A 24,990-nucleotide genomic window follows, 5' to 3' on the forward strand; every position below is an offset into this window, starting at 1 on the left:
TTAGGAGAGACTCCATGTGGCATGGGGAAGGGGGAAGGGGAAAGACACTACAAGATAGAATGTCATAGTGGACTGACCCAAGGAGGTTTTGTGTTGATGGGACAAGACATAAGCTGTTTAATAGGGAAAATTTAGCTTCAGGAATTTGATATAACATGGATTTCTGACTGGATTACCTCCACAAAGAGTGGGACCATAGAACTAAACTGATCTCTATCAAAGGCTTCTTCTGTCTTCCCCAAGGAACAATTTTATCAATTTTTCAGTTTCCGTCTGCCTACTAATACCTACCATTCAGAATCTCCCCAAAATTGTTTGGGTTTGTTTTATTTTCCTCTTAAATTCACCCAAATTTAACTTTCTCAATTTCGATTTCTATTTCCCTCAAAATCTAAATCTCTCCAAACTCTTTTCCAATTTTCTTTTCTTTCTTATGTAACTGTTCCTTCTTCTAAAGAGGCAAGAAGTGGTCATCAACAAAGAAAGTGCTTTATTAATGATTTCTCATTCATTCATCAACCCCCCCTGAAATTGGAAGGAATTTAGGTATTAACCTTCAAAGGGCGTTTCCATTTTAAGTGAGGAACTTCTAATTTAAAAAAAAGAGAAAAAAGCAATTATGGAGTACTGAACATTGTGCTAAATACTAGTGATAGAAAGACTAAAAAATAATAAAAGGCCCCTTCTTTCAAGGAACTATCATTCTAATGAGGGAAATAAGTGGATATAAGTATGTACAAATGAGATAAAATAGATAGATATGAATGAGATGAGGTGAGATCTCTCAAGACAGTTGTGAAAATTGAGTAAGGCTTCATCTACTTCAGAGTTGGAGTAGGCCTGAAGGTCCTTGGGTATTGATTCAAGGGCATACCTAAATTCCCTTCCTGCTATTCTCCCATGACATCATTTTCTCCCTACTTTGATCAAATATGGGCAACTATGTATTTATCAGCCAAGTTCAATTTCTTGCGTAGTTCCTGCCTTTAGAATGTAAGACCCTCAGTCAATAAGGATGATGGTCCTTAGTGGGAGGGATTTTTGTGTTAGGAACTATTTAAAGTATCAAACATGTCCCAAAAGGTGTCCCCTCCTTTCTATTGTGTACATAGAAAAATGTTGTGTAGTTGCTGTACTTGAAAAGTGTTCCAACTCTACATCCACAGATCATAAAAAATTCTTATGGAATTTTCTATTAAGTATACATGTTGGATTAGAGAAATTTTATAGTGGAGATGGAGTGCCATGAAATTAAAACTTGCAACCAGATTGTTGTAGTTTACATTTTTCTGTGTTTCAAAACAGGTGTGTACCATTTGTACTGAGCACACCACAGAATGAGAATTATCCAAAAGTCCATTGGTTTTAATATGTGTTTTGGTTTGTAAAGAAAATTATAGTAATTTCTTACACATTTTTAAAAATAATTGTATAAGAACTTATATATAAAGAAAACTTTCATTCACGAAAAAAAAGGTGGCCTAGAAGTTCCAGATTTCAAACTATATTACAAAATGGAAATCATTAAAGCAATTTAATACTAAAAATTAGACTAGTAGGTCAGTGAAATATATTAGATATATAATACACAGTGATAAATGACCACAGTAATCTAGAGTTTGACAAACCAATATCCAAAGTCACTATCTGAGAAAAATTGTTGGGAAAACTGGAAAATAGTTTGGAACAAACCATGAATTGATCAACATCTCATACAAAGATAAGATAAAAGTGGATATTTAGACATTGTGTGATATCATGAGTAAATTAGGGAATCTTTAAAAAAATGTACCAGTCAGATCTATGGATAAGGGAAGAATTTATGACCAAACAAGCAATAGAGATAATCATAGAAAATAAACAGATGATTTTAGTCATATGAAACTTAAAAATATTTTTTTTACAAATTAAATGAATACAGCCAAAATTAGAAGGAAAACAGAAAACTGGGGGGGAAACATTTTAGAGAAAGTTTTTCTCTGAAAAAGACCTCATTTCTAAAATATATAGGAAAATAAGACAAATTTACAAAAATAAGGTTTTCTCAATTGATAAATCCAAATGGTGTGAACAGCAACTTTTAGAAGAAAAAAATCAAAGCTGCCTTTAGTCACATTAAATTAATATAAATTAATATTGCTTAAAATTGTGAACTAAATAAATATTGTTTAGTGAAATGCAAATTAGAACAACTCTGTGATCCTTCCTCATTCCTATCAGATTAGCTGATGACAAAAAAGAAAAATAACAAACACTGACGTTTTGAAATGTTAGGTATCCATGCATATGTATTGTAAATAAAAAGATATAAAAAACAAAAACAAAAAACAAAAAGCAAAGGTTCCAAATCCTAAGACCATTTCTCCAGGCCACAAGGTATAAGCGGAGAGAAAAGTGGTTCTTCCCCCATGCACACCACAGAAAGAAAAACAGATAAAGAGAGACAAAGACAAACAGAAAAACATAGAAACAGAGAGAGACAGACTGTCCCTGTCCAATAGTTTTATTAAAAGCCCTAGACAATACAGAGGATGCTGGCACCCACGTGATAGGGGAACACAGGATGCTTTCTTCCAGAAGGATGTTTCCTCCTTCTGCATGAGTGTCTGCACCTCAAGTAATCTAGACATTCATCAAAAGCCTTTTACACTCAGATAAGCATATCTATTTCTTTTGTCCAGTCAACATTCTGTTCCTACTACTGATTTCACTTAAACTTTTTTGATATAATTCCTTTACATTAAACTCTTATTTCCTGGACATCTCCTCAAATCTATTCATTTGTGAATCCTTTCCTTAGGTTTGTTTTTTTCTTGCAGCATTGTTTCCTTTTGTTTCTTTAATTTTCATTGTACTTTTCTTTTTGTCTTTTTTTTTTTGGTTCTCTTCTTCCCTTCACAGGTAAGGGATTATCTCAAAATTCCCTTCCCCTTTATATATTCATATATGTTCAGAGGATGCACGTTATTCCAAAAAGCATAGGTAACATTGGTGGGTAATAAGTACTACATACAGGTCTTCAATTCTTTCTTAGGGCAGAGTAAAATCTCAACTAGGTCTTTTACTTGGGTTTCCTCAATTTCCACCCTCTCCCTCTTCTTTTTTTTTTCCTTAGAGGGGCTGGATATTGAATTATATATCCTATTTTAACATTTAGTTCAACTTTTATTCTAGGGGTAATAGAATGGTTCTCCAATCCATAGGTTCCCTTTCTTTGGCATTTTTGAAGCTTTTATAAAATAGAATGGGAATACCACACTCACAATAGTTCAAGCTCTCCCAAGTTAGAAACTCTCCTAAACTTGGGGACACAGGTTGGGCTCTCTGCCCTGATTTTAATTTTATATATTTCCAGCATGACTTTATTATGCTTGGGGCAAAATCAGGTTATAGAAAAGACTTAGGAAAAAGAAGCAAGAAAAACTGATTACAATGCCTGTTTCTAGAAATCTTGGTAAAGGGATGTAGAGGGCCAGAACTCCGAGAAGATATAATTGATGAGATAATGATTCTTTACCTAATGATGTAATCACTCTGCTTAAGTAACTATACTTAATGTGATGTGGTGATGTAATGCTACTATATCGTTAGAATAGAGAAGAAATAAAGAAAAATTTCCAAATTAACTATACATAAATTGTTGTTGTTGATTGTCCTTATTCTTTGAGGAGGATTGAGACTTCAGGAAGGTGATAGCAAAACTTGCAAATGAATTAAATTTAAGTGAGAGAGGATTGTGCAAAGTCAAAGGCCTCACTTTCTCCTCCTGAGACATCTGGGTCCAGTGACAAGATAAATGTCAACAAAACAGACCATGCAAAGAAATAGATTTTCTACAAAATATCAAATATAGAAATTTAACAGAACACCAAATGGAGATCTTAATTAATCCAACAGGAAAAAAGGAAATGAAACTAGGTATAAAATAACTACCAAAGGGAGAAAAAAATCCATTCAGGATGAATTCTTGGAAGAATTCTCTCAAAATTCTAAAGAAAAAATATTCCCTACACTATGTAAAAGAGTCTTAAAAATAAAGAAAGAAAGCACTCCACCAAAATTATATTAGGAGTTAGATAAAGTCCTGCTACCTCAATTAGAGAAAACTAAATCAAAGACAGGAAACAACAGACTAATATCATTAATGAATATCAATTTAAATGAAAAATGTCTGGCAAAAAGACTAGAGAAAATTATTCCAATATCATTCACTATGTATTGCATTTTTACTAAGGATGCTAGCTAGAATAGTTCACCATAAGGGAAGCAATTACCATCATGATATTAAAATCTGACCTTATATATGTACTAGACGTGTGACCCTGAGCAAAGCACTTAGCTTATGTTTGTGTCAGCTTTCTGAAATATAAATTGGAGGTCATAATAGCCAGAGTGATTGTGAAGATCAATTGATAAAATTAATCAATTAATTTTTATTAAGTGCTTACTAAGCCAAATATTGTGCTAAGCCCTAGGAATATAAAAAATGGCAAAAGGCAGTTTCTGATTTCAAGGAGTTTGGAATCTAATGGGGAGACAACATGCAAAAAAAATGTATAAAACAAGCTATGTACAGGTTAAGAAGGAAATAATTAACAAAAGAAAGACCTTAGAATCAAATCAAGAAGGATTGGAAAAGCCTTCTTATAAATGATGGGATTTTAGTTGGGTTCAAAAGAAACCAAAAAAATCAGTAGGCAGAGTTGAAAAAGAAAAGTGGTTAAGATGTGGGGAAACAGAAAAAAAATTACCAGGAGTGAAGAGATCAAATGTCTTGCTTTTGGAACAGGTATCAGACCAGTGACATTGGATTGAAGAGTACATGGTGGGTTATAAGGTATACCAAGACTGTAAAAGTAGAAGAGACCTAGGTTATTCAGGAGTAAGATTGACAAACTGAACATTTTTTTGTTTGATTCTGGAGATGGAGATGGAGTTTATTGAGTATGGAGGTGAACTAATTGGATTTGTTCTCTAGGAAAATCACTTTGATAGCAGAATGGAGAATGAATTTGAATTGGAAAAAAACTTGAGGCAGTCTATTACAGTTTTCCAGGCATGAGTTGACTAGAGTCAGCACCACAATGATCAGTATCAGAGGAGAGAAGGGAGCATATTTGAGAAATATTGTAAAGCAGAATTTTAGACTCTTCAGAAGTAGTTCTTATATAAAGGGTGGGATGGAGTGAGAAAAAGGAATCCAGGATAATTGGATTATGAGCTTGAGGGATTAGGATTAGGGATTGGTGACAGGGAAGAAAAAAACAAACAAACATAAACTCAAAAGAAGACAGCAAAGTAAAAACAAAAAACAAAAAACAAAACAGCCACATGCAAAACATCAAAGAAAAATATTAATTGGTCTCAAGCAAGAAAAAAAATTCCTGGAAAAGCTTAAAAAAGATTTTAAAAGTCAAATGAGAGAGGTAGAGGGAAAAAATGGGAAGACAAGTAATGTAAGAAAATTTTGACAGAAGAATCAACAGCTTTGGTAAAGGAGACACAAAAAAAGATTTCTTCCCCTCCCAAAAAAATAAAATAAAAAAAGAATAGATCAAATGGTAAGAGACAAAAAATGCACTAAAGAGAGGAATCTCTTCAAAAACAGAATTATCTACATGGGGAAAAACTTTTCTTAAAAAGTAGAATTGACCAAATGGAAAAGACAAAACAAAAGCTAGCTGAAAAAAATAATTTCTTAAAAGTTAGAATTTATCATATGAAAGTTATAACTTTATGATGTATCAATAAATAATACAAATAATAAAACAAAGCAAAATAATGAAAAAAATAGAATAAAGTTTAAGTCTCTCATTGGAATAATGACTGATATGAAAAATAGAATGAAGAGAGACAATTTTAGAATTATTAGATTATCTAAAAGCCATGATTTTTTTTTAATACTCTAAACATCATATTTAAAGAAATCAAGGGAAACTGTCCTGCTATTCCAGGATAAAATAGAAATTGAAAGAACCCAGAGATCACCTCCTGAAAGAGAACCCAAAATGAAATTTTCAGTTTCAATTTTTAAGGAAAATGATAGCCAAATTCCAGAGCTCAAACAGATAGAAAAAGTTTCAAACAGATAGAAAGAAATAATATAAATATTGTGGAGCCACAATCAGGATCACACAAGGTTTAGCAGTTTCTACATTAAAGAATTGGAGGGCTTGGAATATGATGCTTTAGAAGGCATTGTAACTAGGATTACAACCAAGAGTTGTAATCTTGTAATCTTACCTACTCAGAAAAACTGAGCATAACCCTCCTGGGGAAAATAGAAATTCATTAAAATAAAGAACTTTCAAGCATTCCTGATAAGAAAGATCAGAGCTGAATAGAAAATCTGACCTTCAAATATAAGAAGTTTAAAAAGAGAAATAAGAAAGAGAAATCAAAAGGGATCCAGTAAGGTTAAACTATTTACAATTTTTACACAAAAAGATGGCATTTGTAACTCTTAAGAACTATATAATTTTCAAGTCAGTTAGGAGTGTGTATAGACAGAGATATGTGTGGGGTGTAATGTGTGTGAGAGATGGCTGAGCTATTTACATGGCTGCCCATTTACTTTTGCTTATTTACTTATCTGTAACCACATGAAACTATTACAGAAATAGTGGCTACCCCTTGGTAAATAGTCCAAGCAAATGGGTTAAAGCAAGTTGAAGGTAACTGAAGAACCTCAAATTTATTAGTGAATTAGAGGATTATTTACCCCAACCATGTGAAGACTTTTCTCAGTAGAATGAGTGGATGAGCACAATTTGTTCTGACAGCAATGAAGGTGGCCATTGCTGCTCTTAGGATATGAAGAGCTTGGTTGGGCATCAAAGATGTCAAAATTATGCACTGTATTTTTTCTTTTGCCACTAGATTTAATGACTCAGGAAGCAAGAGTGAAGCTGACTTCTTGCAAAGCTCTGTCTCACTCTAAAACAATTGATAGACAAGTTAAGACATCACCTGTTCAAAGGATGTGAACAGACAATTTTCAGATGATGAAATTAAAACCATCTATAATCATATGAAGAATGCTCTAAATAACTATTGAGTAGAGAAATGCAAATTAAAACAACTCTGAGGTACCTCCTCACACCTCTCAGATTGGCTAAAATAACAAGAAAGATAATGATAAATATGGGAAGGGATGTGGGGCATTAATGCATTGTTGGTGGAGTTGTAAACTGACCCCAGCATTCTGGAGAGCGATCTGGAACTATGTCCAAAGGGCTATCAAACTGTGCACACTCTTTGACCCAGTAGTACCTTTACTAGGCCTGTATCCCAAGGAAATCATGGAGGGAAAAGGACCCACATGTGCCAAAATGTTTGTAATACTCTTTTTGTGGTAGCAAAGAATTGGGGAATGACAAGCTGATTTTAGAAAGCCCTGGAAAGATTTACATCAATTGATCCTGAACAAAACAAGCAGAACCAGGAATACATTATACATAATGAAATAGCAAGAATGTGCAATGATCAACTATGAAAGACATGGTTCTTCTCAATGGTTCAGTGCAATCCAATCCCAATCCTAATAAACTCTGATAAAACAATGTCATCTGCATGCAGAAAAAGAACTGTGGAGATTGAATGTAAATCAATACTTGCTATGTTCACTTCTTTTTTCTGTTTTATTTCCTCTTTTTTATCCCTTTTGTTCTAGTTTCTCTCTCCCAACAGGATTCATAAAGCAATGTGCATTAAAAATTAGTTAATTAATTAAAAAAGATATCACCCATGATTTCATTGGTCCACTTCAGAAATAAAGGATAAGCAACAACATACACAGAGGACATGACTGTTAATTAAGTATGATGGGAAGATCCAAAAGAAATCAAATTAAAGGTAAGAAAAAGGAATGATTATGGTGGGATGACATATAAAAAATAAAATTACATATGAGAAAGAGGGGTGCATTAAAAGAAGGAGGAAGGGAGAAATAAAATGGAGTAAATTATCTCACATAAAAAAGCCATGCAATTTACAATAGAAGGGGATATAAGATAGGTAGTACCAGACATGTTTGAACCTTATTCTAATCAAAATTGACTCAATGAGGGAATAACATAAAAACTCAGTTGAGTACAGAAGGCTATCTTACCCTATGTGGAAGTTGGAGGGAAAGGGCTTGGGAAAAGAAGGGGAAGCAGAGATGATAGAAAGGAGTGTGGATTGGGGGAGATGATAGTCAGAAATCAAAACATTTTTGACAAGGGACAGAGTAAAGGAAAGAGAGAAGAATAGATTAGGAAAATAAGATGAAGGGAAATACTCAGTAATCAAAACTGAAAAAAATTTTATTATAAACTTATCTGATAACGAACTCATTTCAATTATAAAGAGAGCTGAGTAAATTTATAAGAATGTGAGTTGTTCACCAACTGATAAATGATCAAAGAAAAGGACAAGTATTTTTCAGATAAAGAAATCCAATCTATCTATTAATGCTCTAGAGCAATATTGATTAGATCTGATTAGATTGATTAGATAAATGCAAATTAAAACAGTTCCGAGGTACCATTTCACATCACTCAGATTTGCTAAATGACATAAAGGGAAAATGGCAAATGTTGGAGACAATGTGCGGTAATTGGGACACTGAAGTACTGTTAATGCTAGAGTAATTTGGAACTATGCCCTAAAGGCTTAAAACTGTAAAAATCCTTTTATCTAGTATTATAAATACTAGGTCTACATCACAAAGAGATTTTTCAAAAATTGAAGAACATCTATATAAAAAATATTAATATTAGTTCTTTTTGTGGTGGCAAAGAATTGGAAATTGAGGGAATTTCCAGCAATTGGGGAATGACTGACTAAGTTGAATATGATTGTGATGAAATACTATTGTGATATAAGAAATGATGAGAAGAAGTATTTTACAAAAAACCTGTGTGAATTGATTCAAAGTGAAGTGAGCAGAACCAGTGGAAAAGTGTGCATAGTTTCAACAGTATTGTATGATGATCAGTTATAAAAGACCTGGCTATTCTCAGAAACAATATGATCTAAGACAATTTCTTTTTTTTTAAATAATAGCTTTTTATTTTCATAATACATTCAAAGATAGTTTTCAATATTCATCCTTGCAAAATCTTGTGTTACAAATTTTTCCCTCCCTTCTTCCATTCTCTCCCCTAGACAGCAAGTAATGCAATATTATGTTAAACATGTGCAATTCTTCTATACATATTTCCACATTTATCATACTGCACAAGAAAAATCAGATCAAAAAGGGGAAAAATAAAAAAAATGCAAGCAAACAACAAAAAAGGTGAAAATACTACATTATGATCCGCATCCAGTCCACACAGTGCTCTCTGAGTGCAGAGGGCTCTCTCCATCATAAGTCTCTTAAAATTGGCTTGAATCATCTCATTGTTGAAAAGATCCACGTCCATCAGAACTGATCATCACATAATCTTCTTGTTGTGGACAAAGTTCTCTTGGTTCTACTCACTTTACTTAGTAGCAGTTCGTGTAAGTCTTTCCAGGCCTTACTGGAAATCATCCTGCTGATAATATTCCTACTGATAACATTTGAATACCATAACTTACTCAGCCATTCCCCAAGTGATGGGCATGCACTCAGTTTCCAGTTCCTTGACACTACAAAAAGGGTTTCTACAAACATTTTTGCACATGTGGGTCCTTTTCCCTTTTTTATGATCTCTTTGGTATAAAGGGCCAGTAGAGACACTACTGGAACAAAGGGTACGCACAGTTTTATAACCCTTTGGGCATAAATTGCTCTCCAGAGTGATTGGGCCAATTCACCACTCTACCAACAATGTGTCAGTGTCCCAATTTTGCCACACCCCTTCCAACACTTATGATTATCTTTTCTAATCTTAGCCAATCTGAGAGATGTCTTGTGGTACCTCAAAATTGTCTTAATTTGCATTCCTCTAAGTAATAGTGATTTAGAACATTTTTATATAACTAGAAATGGTTTTAATTTCTTCATCTGAAAATTGTCTGTTCATGTTTTTTGACTATTTACCAACTGGAGAATGGCTGATCCAAGACAATTATTCAAGAGTTTTGATGGAAAATGCCATGTACTTCCTAAGAAGATCTGAACGCAGATCAAAACAAACTTTCAAAAAAAGTCTTTCTTTTTATTATTTTTTTAATTTTGGTCTGTTTTCTTTACAACATGACTAATATGGAAATATGTTCTGATGACTCCCACTTGTAGAACCTATATCAAATTACTTGCTATCTCAGGAAGCAGGGGGGAGGAAATCTGGGAGAAAATTGAGAACTCATTTTTTTTTTTTTAAGTTGAATGTTAAACAATGTTTTTACATCTCAGCAGAGAAAATAAAATATTTTCAAAAATAAAATAAAAACCTTACAAAATATCCTGATCTTTATAGATGTAATAATAAAATATCTCTCAAAAATGTATAATTTGCAAAGTTTTAGGTACATAGCAAGCACTTAATAAATGCTTATTGAACTTAATAAATGTTCACCCCTTACTGTATCAGCATCAATAATGATCTGGCTTCAAAACCTGGGAGAGTCTGAATCCCAGATTCTTGAGATCTTATTCTATTGATCTTTTGAAACTTACAAGGATATAATCTCTAAAACAGAAAATCAGATGGAGTCCAAATAGCAATCTGACGGATGAGGGAGAGAAGACCCAATGCTTCATTTGTTATAGCATTGTCTCTTATGGCCCAGATTCTTAAACTGTGTTTTATGATCCTATATGGGGTCTTGTAACTGAATGTGAATGTGAATTATGATTTATTATCACTAAATGTTTGGTTTGTATAGATATTTTATATATCTGTCATGTAAAAATTTCTTGGAATAAAAGGGGTTGCAAGTCAAAAAAAATTAAGAAGTCCTGTTCTATCATCAGAAAAATTAAGAAAAGTTTTATTATCAGTAAAAGAATAAGCTGCCAAAAGAAAAAAAAGACCCAGACTCTGATTGCTGAGTCTTTGTGAATTCCTCCACAGACAATCTAAGAAACATCCATTTTTTTTCAACAAATGATCAGTCTGCCCAAATGAGTTATTGAAAATTCAAACGTGCTCTAGTATAACTCCAAGAACATCCATTACTGGATTTTCCCAAAAGCACATTTCCTGGACTCTCCATCTGGGAAGTCATTGTCAGAATCACTCTTTAAATGTGCCATTCCTATTACAAAGAAAAGCCAGAAAAAGACATATAAACTAACCAAAGTGAAGGAAACAGAACAAGGAAAAAAAACCATACCCAAAGTCTGCACCTTTGTAAATGGAGAGAAAACAAACAAAATGCAAAATCAGACTGCATGTTACAAAATGATAATGATCCAACTTGGCCCCAAAGAAGAGATATGAGAAGGGACCTCGGCCTGTTTCTTTGTAGAGGTGGGGAGACAGGATCTAGAAAAATGCCCATTTCAGGTTTTTATTTGATTTTTTAATTAGGTTTGCCTCTCCCCCCTTTTCTACCCTTGCATTTTTCTTTTCATTATAAGAGATGGTTCTCTGGCAAGGAAGGGAAGAGGGATATACTTCTACAAGATAGTTTTTCTGATCTCTCTTTATGCTACTGTCTTTCCTCTGCTGATCACCCCCAATTTGTTTTGTATATATCTTACTTAGACATAGTTGTCTGCATGTTATCTCCCCCTTTAAGTATGAGAGCAATTATTATTTTGTATTATTGTTGACTTTCTGTGTATCTTTAGCACTTAGCACAATGTCTGATATATAAGTATTTACGAAATACTGGTTGACTAACTAACAAGATAAAGCTAGCAATAAAGCATTATTTTTAAAAAATTGAGGGGAAAGAATGACTCTTTAGTCTCCTAAATCACACATGCTACAATTAGGGCCTCAAGTGTTACTGAGAAAAGATTAAACTTTTTTATAATTGGAGACTGGAGTTGTTCACAGAGAATTCAAAGGAAAATTTCTACCTTAGTTAATGTATTTCTCACCACCATTCATAGAGCACAGAAAAAAGATTTTAGTGAATATCAAATTTAGTTTTTAATTAAAGGAAATTTTAGTTTTTAAAAGTCAATAACCTTAAAGAAAAGTATATCAGGGAAGAAATCTGCTTTCAAGCTTCATACTGGCCAGGGGTGGGGAAGTCCAGCCCAGCAGGTCATATAAGATTTGCAAAATCATTTGCCAAGACAACCACGGGAGATGATGAGTTGAAAGCTTAGTATAACAGCCTCGCACTATGAGTTCCATAAGTTGATAATTTTGTATGGCCCGAGAACGATGCTATAAAAAATCCAAATGGCCGTTGGCAGAAAAAAAAAAAAAAAAAAGGTTCCCTACATTTGATATATGCAATGAGTGGTTGTGACATTGCATTGATTCTAAAAAGTTTATAGGTAAGTGCCTCCCCACCTGCCACTTGGACCAGTGATGGATTCCAGATACAGGATGAGCCATACTTTTGTGGCCATGGCCAATGTGGAAATTTGTTTTACTTGACTATGACTATTTCTTTTGCATTTTCTCTATTTTTCCCAATGGGGAGGGAATGTTGTGAGAGAAAAAAATAAATATTTGTTAATTTAAAAAAAAAAAACAACCAAACACTAAAGGTTAAAAAAAATCAATTAGAAGTAGAGAAACTAGAGCAAGATAATTTAGGAGGAGTTTCCCAACAGATAGAGCCTTTTGATAAATCTCATCAATACCTTCACATTCTATTCAAGCAAGGCAGGAGATAAAGGTTCTTGGTTTTGTTTTTGTTTTTTACAAGTGAGGTTACTGGGGGTCAGAGTGGGGAGGTAGCTGACGGGGGGTCACACAGCAGGGTAGTGATCTAGATGGGAACAAGAGCTGGGATTTGGATAAAACCCTGACTCAGGACCAGGCAAACAGATCCCTTTTCCCTAGCACCTCTCTAACAAAAGCATATTGGCTCAAACCATCCTCATCCTTTGTAGTTCTGGCCTACTGACTGAGCCCACACAATACGCCGGCCTGGTCAGTTTTACTCGGGGCCTCGTGCTGGCTCCACATCCTAATTCCCAGTCACAACGAGCCTTTGTGTTCTCTCACAAAGGCCATAGAATGTCACAGGTCCCAGCATTCTACCACTTCCAACTGCATCCCAAATGTCAACAGGTTTACCTGCCAGCATCCTCCGGCCCCCTCTCCCTTCTCCTCCCTCCCTTCGTTTCCCACACACTTTTCATTGATTCTTCTACAAAGCCTCTGGCTAGGCCATGGTAAGTCCTAGTCTGGTGTAACTTCCCGGGACCAGCTCTTGGAACCAGCTTGCTCTCTGGGCTACTCATTTGCATGTGGGGAGCAGCCAAAGGCATCCATGGCATTATGGGCTATATTAAGCAGTAGTCTGGGCTGTGTCCAATAGATGCGTTGAATAGCTGCGCTCTCATGATGCTGTCCTGATCATCTGAAGCACAATAGGGATGGTTACAAATGAGAGAAACAGTATTTGCTGCTTACCACAGGGAAGAGAAGATTCCCTCAAATGCTCAGGTGGATGCAGGAAGAGAGGGCAGAACTCTTTGGCTTCAGTTGTAGAATGATCTCTGGACTAGAAATAACAAAAGTGAAATAAGTAATGAGTTGAAAATCTAAATAAATAAGGAGAGAATAGAAGAGTATTCAGGTTTCCTCTTCAGATTAGGAAGGGAACTTGGAGGACATTGATTGTAACTCTCTCATTCTCTCTTTCTTAAAAAAAATTATTTAAAATTAAATAAAAATAAAAATAAAATTTAAAATTAAAATTAAAATTAAAAAATAAATATGAAAAAATAGAAAAAGGGGCAGCTAGGTAATGCAGTGGACAGCATACCAGACCTGAATTCAGGAGGACCTGAGTTCAAATCTAGTCTCAAATACTTAACACTTCCTAGCCATGTTACCCTGGGCAAGTCACTTAACCCCAACTGCTTTAGGAAAAAGAAAAAGAAGCTCCAAAAAAAAGAAAAAGACAAAGAATGAAAAACAAAGAAAGGAAAAACAAAATAAAACATTGTCATGTGCCCACAGAACATCAGGGAGATTTCAAAATTTGCAGCAATAAATTTTTATTTCAAAAAAGCATATATAATAATAGAAAACATTATATTTATGACTGTATATCTTTTATTTGTTTCCTTACAAGTTATTCTTTTGTTCTCTACTGTGCACTTTTTATTTTATTATTTTCCCCTCTCTCATTCCCCCTCCCCAATCTGCCCCAAGCAGGCTACCATTAGGCACAGATATATTTATGTGTCTGTGTATAAATGCACATACATATATTCACTTGTATGTATATATAAAGAGATATGTATCTATATAGACACCTACATGCATACATACATATACATATACATTTACACTCATAGACATATATCAAAAACAATATTAATATGGCTGACATAGATTTCTCTCTTGACTGAATTTTTAAGTTTAACTTTGTTTGACATCAATGTAGCCTACTTTTTTTTCTAATAAATTCTTCTCATCCTTGTTATAGTGTTTGTGTGTATGTCTTATTTCCTATTTCTGATAACTTTTTTGTTTTAGTACTACTCTTTAACTTGCCTTGTTATTACTTAACCTATGCCCACCCATAAATCCTTCTCTTATCTTCTCACCCCATCCTTTCCCTTTCTCTTTATCCCTTTTTTCATTAATCTATACATCCTGTTCCACTGTCATACATCTACACACTCTTCTATACCCCAACTTATCCAATTCTCCCTCTTATTTTTTAAAATAGATTGTAGTGGGTGCTATAACCTTCATGTTATGTGTGTGTGTATGTGTGTGTGTGTGTGTATACATACTTTATACATATATTTTATATGTATATATCTATATCTATCTAATCTATCTTTATTTTTTCCCCTATCTATATTTCCTATTTAATCCATTCCCAATGTGAATGTTTTCAGAACTACTAGCTCTGTTCATTCATCTAATACCTCTGTATTTATTGCTTCTTCTTCTGCTCCTCATTCATAGAGCATAATTACTATTTTTACTTTTTCCTAAATTCCTACCTTTTGCTTTTTAGTGTTAGATCATACTCAGCTCTTCTCCAATTTTTTTTTAATTTTTATTTTTGGATTACCCAGATGCTAATGTCAATATCAGATATATGGTTTACGTTTCCAGGTATAAAACATAAATAACTTGTCCTCGTTGAATCCCTTAAAATTATTCTTTGATGCTGGTTCTTAAATGGCAAATTTTCTATTGAGTTTAGATTTGGTTGAGACAAAATTCTTAAAATTTCTGAGTTCACTGAATGTCCATTTTTTGTTCAATATTATGCTAAATTTTTTTTGGATATAATATTTTTGGCTACAGACTTAGTTTTTTTGGTTGTTGACATAATATTCTAGAATCTGCAGTCTTTTATTGGAGCTACGGATCGATCATGTACTTTTTTTTAATTGCAGCTCCAGAATATTTGAATTGTTTTTTCTTTTTGCTTATTTGTTTCTTGTAAAAATTTCTCTTTGATCTGGAAGTTTCAAATTTTTTTTTTTTTTTAGTAATGTTCCTATTTGTTTTCCTTGTGGGAACTCTTTGAGGTGATGAGAAGTAGATTTTGTTTTCTATTTCTACTTTCCCTTTTTGTTCTATCACTTCAGGATAATTAAAATTTTTTTTCTTGTATTATTGTGTCAAGATTCTTTTTCACTCACAGTTTTCAAATAGTCCAAAAATTCTAGTTTTCTCTTCTTGATCTGTTCTCGAGATCTGTTGTTTTTTATGTTTCACATTTTCTTCTAGTTTTTTCATTCTTCATATTTTGTTTTATTATGTCATGGTCTCCTATAGCTTCACTGGCTTCTCCTTGATCAATTTTAATTTTCAAAGAATTATTCTTTTCCTTAAGACTCTGGATCTCCTTTTCTAGTTGGTTAACTTTTTTCATAATCTTAATTTTCTTGAATGGTTCTTTTTTTATTTTAATTATTCCTCAATCTCTCCCTTTTGATTTAAATTTTTGAGTTTTTCTATAAATTCTCTCTGGGCAAATAGCCACTTAATATTACTCTCTGGGGTAAAATAAGCTTCTTTTACTTTATTGTCTTCCTCTGGCAATGACCCCTGGTCTTCTCTATTCCCATAGTAAGTTTCTATTGTTGAGTTCTTTCTCTTTTGGTTGCTCATTTCAAAAAAAAAATAAGCATTCTGAGGAGGGGGTAGATGCCTCTGATCTGGAACCCCAAATCAAAAATCTTACCTCCTGCAAGTGTCCACAGCTAGCAGCATCCCTGCCCCACTCCTGCTGCACTCACCTGATGTTCTGGTTCCTTCTCACCCAGGCCAGCCTCTCTGCAGTACAGCTGGACCTGCTTCCTAATCAGCTGAGTTTCCTTCTGTATTCCAAGTCTCCAACCCTTGATTTCCCAGGCAGCACCAGAGATGAAAGTTCCTGTGGTTGGGTTGAAGTTCCCTCCTAACCCACTAGTCCATGGCTCCCTGATGGCTGTCTCAACATAGCTAGTATGGAGGCGTTCACACTTCATACTGATTAAACATCAGTCCTGGGGTGTTTCTTCAGGACTTTTCTGGTTGTCCCAGAAAAACCCTGTTCTTCCTCAAGTTTTATTTGTTTTTCACTGATCTATGTTCACCCCGAGATACAATTTTGTTTTGTTTGTGGGGGGGGGAATTGGAGAACTTGGAATTTTTTGACCTACTCCATCTTCCCAGAATCCTCCACAATTCCCTCATTCTATAGGTGAGGAATGTGAGGTATGAAAAGGTTATCCTACACATAAATAATGTCAGGATTTGATTCCAAGTCTTGCTGATTCCAATAGTCACCAAAGTAGGCTCTTTTGTAGTGTCAGTCATTTTCAGTCTTATCTGACTCCACATGACCCTACATGGGGTTTTCATATTAAAGATGCTGAAGTGGTTTGCCATTTCCTTCTCCCGCTCATTTTGGAGATGAGGAACTGAGTCAAATAGAGTTAAATGACTTGCCTAAGGTCACACAGGTATAAAGTATTTGAGGGTCTATTTGAATCCAGGTTTTCCTATATGATAAGTAGAAGTCTACATATGTACTAAATGGAAGAAGTGAAGGCAGTATGGGCTCTTCAAAGGGTCATTTTTTGGGGGGGTATTTCTTTATTCTGAGATTCTTCCATTAGATTTCTTCAACACTGATCTAGGAGGAAAGAGTTCAGGTTCTGATAGACTGGGAATATTTTAATCTCTATTCTATAAAGTAGTTCCTAATCCACCAAATTTCATCACTTTTATGATATTTCCTCCATCCTTTCCAGACTAATCTATTCTGCTTCTACAAAGCCACAGCATCCTCCAATGTGAGCAAATAAATACTTGTAATGGGCTGAAGCTCTTGAGTCGTTGCACTGAGGTCCCAAGCACGTGAGGCTAAATAGCAATTGGACAATACTCTATTAATATATGCTTGGATAAAGAATGGCCCCGCCCACTCTCTGTGCAAGTTTTGATGTGTTGTATAGGAAAGATGTAGAGATGATTTGGTGGGTGGAGTGAGAGGCAGAGTCACTGCTGGCCGGATTCGTGTCGCTATTGCTCTCACTTCATATCGCCATTCCCCTTCACCTCCACAAAGAATAAAGATCAAGGATTTTCTCTTAATCTGAATTCCTGATTCTAGCTGATTTTAAAATACATGGTCATCACAAATACTGATTGTTATTTTCCCTTCCACTTCAATGTGAAAAGGAACTTAGCCAAGGTTATATTGAGGAACCTGGGCTTAGAGAATTCTGTTATTTACCCGAGTGTACATAGACATTATCCAGAATTTTAATTCAGGTCCTCAGGCTCTAAATTTCAGTGCTCTTTCCCCTGTTCCACTTTGTCTTCTTATGCTTCATGGGAACAGACTTTTAAGTTAGATTACATATATTACTTCAGATAGACAATTGACACAGTAGTTAGATCATTGGGTTTAGAGTCAGAAAAAACTGAATTCAAACCTTCCTTCAGATACTTTCTATTTGTGACTCCTCAGAATACTCTTTAATTTTTCTCAGCTTTTGTTTCTTCATCTATAAAATGAAGATTTGGCCTGAATGACCTCAAAGTTCCCCTCTAGCTTTTAATTTATGATCCTAGTGAACTTTGAGGGCCTTTCTAAAATCGCTCATTGTCTAATCCACTGGAGTAATATCATCTCTCTTTTGTTCAATTTAATTGTCTTGAATTATTTTCAGAAATGAAATTTCAGGAATGATTTCGGGGTTGATTCATGTTGCTTGCCCTGGGAGTCAAAATGGCAAATAATGGTTATTTAAACAAATATAAAAAGGTGATAGTGACATAAAAAGAAAATTCAACAGAAGGGAAACTATCCAACTATTATCATACGAAGATCTTATGTCAGCAGATCATTTGTACTATTTGGGAATCCCATATCTTTAACCAACCAACTTTTTTTTTAAACCCTGTATTTTTTAACCACTGTACAACCAGGGGAAAAGTGGAGCAATGAGATAACTAAACATTGGGGAATCAATCAAAGAATCATGACTGTGTCTAGTAAATGCTCTTTAGAGTAGTGACATCAAACTCAAACTAGAGTTTATTAATTCATATAAAACATATATTGACTTAGAAAACTGCTTATTTACCTTCTATTGTAGTTTAATGTATTTAAAAAAAATAAAGTTTTCCCAACTGTATTTTAATCTAGTTTGAGCTGTACTCAGGAAGTGTTGGTAACTACATGCTCCATTCAGAAGTATGTTTGATATCCCTGCTTTAGAGCGTTAACCCCATTACTCATTCTAAGGATCACAGATTTTGAGCTGGAAGGGACCTTAGAGACAAACTAATCTAATCTCCTATTCTTTTCTGAAGGGGAAAGTGAGCTTTAGAGAAGTGTCCAAAGGTCTCACAACTGCTCGTTTAATTTACATATTTCTAAAAATAAGCCTACTAAATTGGGAAAAGCCAGTTGTACTTGTGAGTTTCACTTTATTAATAAAAGAAAATTCCAATTAAAAGCCAAATCTAAGATGGGAGTAAAAGGCCCAGGCAATTGCAATGATATTTATGAAGAAGTGAGAGAGTTCTCTCCTTCTGATTGTATCCAGTGTTTCTTTGAGAGAGAGAGAGAGAAAGAGAGAGAGAGAGAGAGAGAGACAGAGAGAGAGAGAGAGACAGAGAGAGAGAGAGACAGAGAGAAGAGACAGAGAGAGACAGAGAGACACACACAGAGAGAGACAAAGAGACAAAGAGTGGGGAGGAAGGGAGGGAAGAAGGAAGGAAGGGAGAGAGGGAGAGATGACATCTAGATTATGATGGTACTTGCCTCAATAGTAACAGTGCAATTTCGAAGGAAGGATTGTTTTGGAGGAAAGTTTTGAACACGTTGAAGATGTCCACAGAATATCTAGCTTGAAATAGACAGTTGGAAGTTGAAGATATAAAACTGGAGGTTGAGAACTGGCTATCAGCAGATAGGATATGTGAATATATGGGAGCTGACGTGATTGTTACTAAAGCAGTTTAGTGAGAAAAGAGGAGAACTTGCATAGAGCCCTGAGGGACCTTTTATAGGATTGAACTGAATGAAGAGGCAGGAGGGCTCATGGGTAGGAGAAAGAGGCCAGAGTAATGTCCCAAAAACCTAGAGAGAAGAAAGTATCAAGAGGAGGATGACTGACAGTATCAGAGGCTGCAGGAAGGTCAAGAAGGAGGAGGACTGAGAAAGGGTCTTTGGATTTGGCCATTAAGTGAGTTTTAGAGACTCGAGAGGGAGTAGTTTGGTTGCATGATGAGTTTGGAAATCAGACTATAGAGCGTCTAGAAGAGTAAAAGAAAAGGGAGTGGAGGCACTGTTAGGTTAAGATTTATGATTTGCTCCTACAGAATGGCTCACTCCCATAACAAGACCTAAGACACCAGGTTGTATGAAAATGTTTAATAACAATGAATAATAGTGAATTATAAAAAAGGAAAATAAGACCTGACAGTGCAGTTCTTACAACAAAAGCACTTAATCCATCCTGTGATTAATCTAACTAGTACAATACAAAGAGATACATGGCATAGACTGGAGGAGGAGAGAAGAAAGAATTCATCACCGATTCAGGGGAAGCACCAACATTGCAGACCTCTGGCTGGGGAATACCGGATCACAGCCCTGCAAGTCCCGACCCGGGGTGGGGGGAGAAGTCCCAGGCAGAGCATCCTCTCCATGGGGGAGATTCCAATTTGGGTATTGCTCAATCGTGACTTAAATGACCCAGGGGACAAAGGTGGCCAAATGCCAGCAATACTGACTTCATTTTTTCAAGATAATCTCCAGAATGGGGGAGAGTCCTGCCAGAGTCTGTCAAGAGTGAAACTTTACTCCTGGAGCTGCTAGTTCCAGTATATAGATAATGCATTTGGCCAGAATCCTACTCAGGACGGTGCTCTTTAAGGTATATTTGTTCCCAGAGTGATTCAGCAGCTGCAAAACAGGGATGAGTTCACTGTACTGTAATTACCCCATGGACATGGAGGGAAACTGAGGGCCAAGACCTATAAAATCTGATCCTTATACCTACATCTTTCAGGCACTCAAGGAGTTTAGTCACAAAAAGAGAGGAGTTAGATAGGAAGATAATTTTCAGGGGTGGATGGACCAAGGGAGGGTTTTTTGAAGATAGGGAAGAATTTGGCATGTTTGTAAGCAGAAAGGAAGTGTCCAGTAGACAAGGAATATTGAAGGCAAGTGAGAGAATGGGAATGATAAAAGGGGAGAAGGTAGGATGGAATGAGATGGCACAGATGTAGAAGGATTTGCCTTGGAAAGGAAAAGAGCCACCCCTTTGTATGAAATACGAGTGAAGGAGGAGATAGTGGGGCAAGGTATCTAGTTTATGTGAGTTGAGGAACAGGGAAGGAGTCTTGATGAATGGCTTCGATTGATTGTTTTTCCTTTCTTCTTTCCTAACTTCCTTCCTTCTTCTCTTTCTCTTTCCTTCTTTCTCTCTTTCCTTCTTTCTTTTTCTCTCTCTTTCTTCTTCCTTCTTCTCTTTCTTTCTTTCTCCCTCCCTCCTTTCTTTTCCTCTCTTCCTCCCTCCCTCCCTCCCTCCTTTCTTTCTTCTCTTTCTTCTTTCTTTCTTTCTTTTTCTTCTCTTCCTTCTTCCTCTCTCCCTCCTTCCCCTTCTCCTCCTTCTCTCTCTCTCTTTTATAAACTAGGTGATAGGAAAAATGATGAAGTGGGTGACTAGCCTAAGTTACGGACAAGTTACTGACAAGACTAAGCTTGTAATCCTGAGGTTATTTCTTTTCTTCTAAGTCATATTTACCTCTCTTGTTATACTAAGGACTAATCCCCAATTATCTCACAATCTGTGATTGACATTTTTATCCCCCCCATACCTTCTTATCAGAGCATTTCTAAGATGTATTTCAAGTGGAAGGGACCTGCAGTATGATTTTAAGTTAAACAGATTTTAGTTCCTTGGGGAACTCAGAGAAGTGTGTGACTTTTCACACAGTTCAAAAAAATATATATATTCGGAGCCTACTCTTGGTTGGACGCAGTGGTAGATGCTAAAGGAGAGACAGTTTTGAACTAAGGCATGGCTACTGACCACATGGTGCTTCCAGTTTAGTAGGGGAAAGTCACATGTCATCATTTCCATCATCATCATCATGTTCATCTTTTTCTTACTTAAACGTTTATAAAGTTCCATCCTTTCTTCTCCAACAGATTGTCTCTTTTATCATTCCCATTCTCTCACTTGCCTATGATACTACTTGTTTACTGGATGCTTCCTTTCTGCTTACAAACATCAAAATCTTCCCTATCCTCAGAAAATGCTCTTTAGTCCATCCACCCCTGATAACTATCTTCCCATCACTCTCCTCCTCACTCTCCTCCCTTTTTGTGCCCAAACCTTTGCATGCCTCTACTTCCTTTTTTTTTTTACTCTTCTAGATGCAAATTGGGGAAATTCTCCCCCATAAGAAAGTTTGGCCAAAATAGAGAAAAGACACTCAGGACAGAGCCTTGGGGAACACCCACAATTAGAGGTCATTAAATAGACTGTAAAGGAGGCAGAGAGGGAATTGTAAAGGAGGCACACAGGTAGGAGAAGAATCAGAACAGAGTAGCATCATGGAAACTTAAAGAAAAAAGAACACCCAGAGGAGACAGTGGTCAATAGAATGAAATAAAGCATAGAAATAAAAAATGATGAGGATTAAGAAAGACCATAAGATTTGATGATTAAGAGATAATTAAAATTTTGCAGAGTAATTTCAACTGAGTGAAGTGATCAGAAGTTAGATTACAAAGCATTGAGGAATGAGTTAAAATGAGAAGGAATGAAGGCAAACATCAGTTTTCTTTCTTTTCTTTTTTTCTTTTTAATTAGAATTTGAGAAAATGAGGAGAGATCTAAGATGATTGCTTACAGGACTAGTTTGATTCCTGAGTACTTTTTTTCTGTCATGTATGATTCTTCCTGTTGGCCTTTGGGATAGATAGATCTTGATAAAGATACTAAAGTGGTTTGCGATTTTCCTCTCCGGCTTATGTTGTGGAAGAGGAAACTGAGACAAACAACATCAATTGACTTGCTCAGCATCACACCTAGTATGTGTCTGAGACCAGATTTGAACTAAGGTTTTATTAACTCCCAGTTTTCGATTCACTGAGCCACCTAGCTTCCCTAAGGGGATGTGAGGGTCTGTGGAAGTGTGCCAGAGACTGGGATGTGTTTGAAGAAAGTTGGGAAGGAATTGGTAGATAGGGAGATAATGAAAATGAGAGAGAGGGGATAATTAAGCAGCCAATTTGTTAGAGAAGAGCAGAAGGAATAGGCTCAAGGGCACACGTAAAGATGTTGGTCTCAGCAAGTAGAAGTGTGCCCTTATCAGAAACTGGAAGAAAGTAGGAGAGAATGGCAAATATTGTTAGGAAGTTTTGAGATAAAGGGAAGGACAAAAAGGAAACAGCAATGAATGACTTCAATTTTCTTAAGGAAGTCAGAAGCGAGGCCTCTGCTCAGGGAGAAGATGGGGGAAAAGTGTGAGAGTCTTAAGAAAAGAAGAGGAGACCTGGAATAGTTTCTGTGGGGAGCATAAAAAGAAACCATTTCAGGAGAAATAAAAGGGTTGTCTTGGTCCAACAAAAACCCAGTTGAGATGGCATAATTTTAATTGTTGAGTACCCTGTTAGTTTTGCTCTAGATTTCATCCAGCTCTACTCAGAAAGAGATGAGGAAGATCAGAGGGGCAGATGGCTGGAGGAATCCAGGGCTGAGATTTGACAAGGGTGTAAGGGATTAAAGAACTTTGGTTAAATATAGAATCGAGATCAAGAAGAGAAAGGTATATACTCAGAACAGAGATAATAGCCAGAAGATGCTGGGATCTGAAGGGACTGGAGGAATGGTCATCTATCTATCCTCTGGACACTAATTTACAATGGCTAAGTCATAGGGAGCAATGGAATGATAGGAGATTATAGTCAGAGAGGCAGGGGTCATTAAATTATTATATAAAACAATAATACTTAGTTTTAAGTAGGGGTAATTAGAGTAGAGGATCCCCCAACAGCTCTTTAAGTTCTATATCTATGATCATGTGATCTTTCTGCAATGTAAATGTGGGGCTCAGGACAAAGATCAGGAAAGAAAGTAAAGATATGGGATGAGGAGGCTCATGATTCAGGTTTAGAGCAGGAATTCTTTATCTTGTATCCAATGGACTTCACTGGCTCCCTGGTAAAGTTCATGGACTTTTCAGTATATTTTAAATGTATAAAATGAAATATATAGGATTATAAAGAAAATGAGTTAAATTTAAATATAGTTATTAAAATACATATTTTTTTTTAAAGTTCACAAAACTAGGTTAAGAATCCTTTGTTTAGAAGGAATCTCAGAGGTTTTTTATCTTCAATCCTCTTAGAGAAATGAGGCCTCCAAAAGTTAATTGACTTGTCCAAAGCAGAAATCAGCATAGTCAGGACCTGAATTCGGGTCCTTTGTTAACATAGCCAATGCTATTTCTGTACTGCTTTTGGAAAAATAATCGAACCCCTAGCAATGAAGAAGAATGGCGGAGGAGAGAATAGAGAAGGAAAAGAGAGGAGGAAAGCTGACAAAACTTTCAGGGTCACGTGGCAAGCCAGGCGTGGGTCTGGCGATACACCCCAGATCCTCTGACCCTCCTCTGCAGAAGTCCAATGATTGGTAAGACATGCTCTGTTGCCTTCCCAACCCATCAACACGGCATCCCAGGCCTTCAGGTTTCACTTTTGGCATTTACAGGCAAAGCAGATCAGTTCAGATGCCTCAGGGTGAGCTTTCTAAAGATCCTACCCGGCTTTACTCTATTAATTTGATTTTAGCAATTCAGCTTTATTCTGTGTCTTGTGCCATCATCACAGCCCCGGAGATGCAAAATAGGTGAAGCGACTAATAAGTTAAGAAAACTCTGATTAAGTCCTGAAAGGACCCGGTGAGCATTGTACAGGTTAATTGAATTTTTATAGATTGATTCTCCTTTCAGGACTGCAAAAGGTTGTTCTGTTGTGGAGCCCACTGCCAAACTAGTGATGGGAGAAATTGCAAGCTCTGGACTAAAATAAATCTCTTCAGCATTCATCTTGGGAAAACACAAGGCAAAAAGTAAGTCCTCAGCACAGAGGGAGAAGGCAAAGGGAAGGGTTGAGTTCTGATGGGGTTTTGACTACCAATTAGAAAAGTCCTGACCCAATAAAATCAAGCCCTCTTCCAAGTCCAAGTGTTGGGGTAGTTTTAAGATCATTGAATAGAAGTGATTTTAAAATTACATATTTTCCCCAAATATATCATCTATACATTTCCCTGAATAATGTTTGAGATGAGAATACATAAGAATATCTTAAATGTAATCTCATTTCCACCATGTCTAGTTATTTTTGGAGGGTATATGGTGTGTTCAAGAAGGATGAGAATATTTGGTGTGAGGGCTTAGTAAGCCTTTTACAAGGCTGCTCATCCATCATTCATAAAGACTCTAT

The sequence above is a fragment of the Antechinus flavipes genome, chromosome 2 (genome assembly GCF_016432865.1).
Source record: "Antechinus flavipes isolate AdamAnt ecotype Samford, QLD, Australia chromosome 2, AdamAnt_v2, whole genome shotgun sequence".
Taxonomy (NCBI): Eukaryota; Metazoa; Chordata; class Mammalia; order Dasyuromorphia; family Dasyuridae; genus Antechinus; species Antechinus flavipes.